General features: G+C 29.0%; 1 non-coding gene and 1 pseudogene across 1 annotated transcript in view; both read right to left on the reverse strand.

Moving 5' to 3' along the window:
- The window catches only part of LOC129251561 (large subunit ribosomal RNA), a 3,987-nt gene extending 2,462 nt beyond the window's left edge, over nucleotides 1–1,525 (reverse strand). The window contains exon 1 of the ribosomal RNA XR_008583003.1: nucleotides 1–1,525. This exon is cut by the window's left edge and continues 2,462 nt beyond it. This is a non-coding gene — a ribosomal RNA (large subunit ribosomal RNA).
- A 446-nt stretch (nucleotides 1,526–1,971) lies between these two features.
- LOC129251564 (5.8S ribosomal RNA) lies at nucleotides 1,972–2,152 on the reverse strand (annotated as a pseudogene).
- Between the last annotated feature and the right edge of the window lie 348 nt (nucleotides 2,153–2,500).

Raw genomic sequence — 2,500 nt, forward strand, 5'->3', positions numbered from 1 at the left:
AGGGCTAGTTGCTTCGGCAGGTGAGTTGTTACACACTCCTTAGCGGATTACGACTTCCATGTCCACCGTCCTGCTGTTTTAAGCAACCAACGCCTTTCATGGTATCTGCATGAGTTGTTAATTTAGGCACCGTAACATTACGTTTGGTTCATCCCACAGCGCCAGTTCTGCTTACCAAAAGTGGCCCACTGGGCACATTATATCATAACCTCAACCTTCATATCAAGAAAGGTGAGGTTCTTACCCATTTAAAGTTTGAGAATAGGTTAAAATCGTTTCGACCCTAAGGCCTCTAATCATTCGCTTTACCAGATAAGATTATTTTATATAATTTTTAAATGCACCAGCTATCCTGAGGGAAACTTCGGAGGGAACCAGCTACTAGATGGTTCGATTGGTCTTTCGCCCCTATACTCAATTCTGACAATCGATTTGCACGTCAGAACTGTTTCGGTCTTCCATCAGGGTTTCCCCTGACTTCAACCTGATCAAGTATAGTTCACCATCTTTCGGGTCACAGCATATATGCTCAAGGTACGCTCCAGTTAGAGGTATAAATAATAATAAATTATCATTATACATAACTATATGGAACGCCCCGGGATTGAATTAATTGACTATTTATTAAAAAATAGACTAAAAATTAATCCCATTATATTTAAGTTAAGTTAATTATGCCATTAAGTTTAATATAACTCAATGACTTGCACATATGTTAGACTCCTTGGTCCGTGTTTCAAGACGGGTCCCGAAGGTATCCTGAATCTTTCGCATTGTTAATCATATAAATGCATACAAATAAATATTAATATCATAGATATTAAATTTTTTGTAAAATTCAAAAAATGAATTTTAGCATTATATATAATAAAATCTATCAACACTTTATCAAATCATTAGTATTTATTTTATGTTAATATGCTTAAAAAGCAAATTAATTTAAATAAACTTAATATCACCAATGATCTTTTGATAAATACTTTATTATGTTAATAGATTACAATGTCCTTATATGAAAAAAATGCACATTATTTTTTTAATTATTTAATGATGAATTTTTCATAATGGATATTCAGGTTCATCGGGCTTAACCTCTAAGCAGTTTCACGTACTATTTAACTCTCTATTCAGAGTTCTTTTCAACTTTCCCTCACGGTACTTGTTTTACTATCGGTCTCATGGTTATATTTAGTTTTAGATGGAGTTTACCACCCACTTAGTGCTGCACTATCAAGCAACACGACTCTTTGGAAATATCTTTCTAGTAATCATTAACGTTATACGGGCCTGGCACCCTCTATGGGTAAATGGCCTCATTTAAGAAGGACTTAAATCGTTAATTTCTCATACTAGATATTAAGATATTCCATACACTGCATCTCACATTTGACATATAGACAAAGTGACTTAGTGCTGAACTATTTTCTTTTCGCTCGCCGCTACTAAGAAAATCCTTGTTAGTTTCTTTTCCTCCCCTCATTAATATGCTTAAATTCAGGGGGTAATCCCATATGAGTTGAGGTTGTTTTAATATTCTTTTTTTATCTTCTCACAATTTAATAAAAAAATTATATCATCTTTTCATCTCTATTTTTCTTTTCTCCTTTTATATATTGTAAATATATAAAAATAATAATAATGTAAAATGAGGCAATCCTAGAATAAAAAAATTTAATTTTTATGCTAGACATTCCTCCTTTTAATTACATATATAAATTATTATTTTATATATATATATATAAATAATATGAAAATTTTTTGTAAAGAATACTTAGATTCAATATTTTCATCATTTCATTTTATTTGAGAGGATTTTTTTTTTTAAAGAATATATAATAAATAAAATTCATTATATATCTTTATTTTTTTTGCTATTAATATTATGAATTATTTAAAATCCAATAATATACACATTTGCTTAAATTCAATTATTTTTATAAAAGAATAAGCAACTTATTTAGCATAGTCTTACAACCCTCAACCATATGTAGTCCAAGCAGTACTTTAAAATTGAATTTAATGTACATAACAGCATGGACTGCGATATGCGTTCAAAATGTCGATGTTCATGTGTCCTGCAGTTCACACGATGACGCACAGTTTGCTGCGTTCTTCATCGACCCATGAGCCAAGTGATCCACCGCTTAGAGTATTTTTTTATTTATTTTTATTTATAACAAATGTCAATTTTTTTTTGCATATATTAATTGAAAGAGTAAAATTAAATAATATTAATAATATATAAATTGATTTTCTTTCAATAATATATATCAAATATATTTAACTCTAAACATTTTTATTAAGTTGCGAATGTCTTAGTTCAACAATAATACAGTGGTGGTATTTATTATGATTCAATTATTTTGTATTTTTTTTAATCATTTTATGTATATATATAATAATATAATAAATATATACCACTTTTGTTATTGTGAACAAATTAACTTATCATTCAATCAAATGAATAATAAGTACAACTTTTTATTTTCATGTTTAAAGG

Source organism: Anastrepha obliqua, unplaced genomic scaffold (assembly GCF_027943255.1).
Source record: "Anastrepha obliqua isolate idAnaObli1 unplaced genomic scaffold, idAnaObli1_1.0 ptg000028l, whole genome shotgun sequence".
Lineage (NCBI taxonomy): Eukaryota > Metazoa > Arthropoda > Insecta > Diptera > Tephritidae > Anastrepha > Anastrepha obliqua.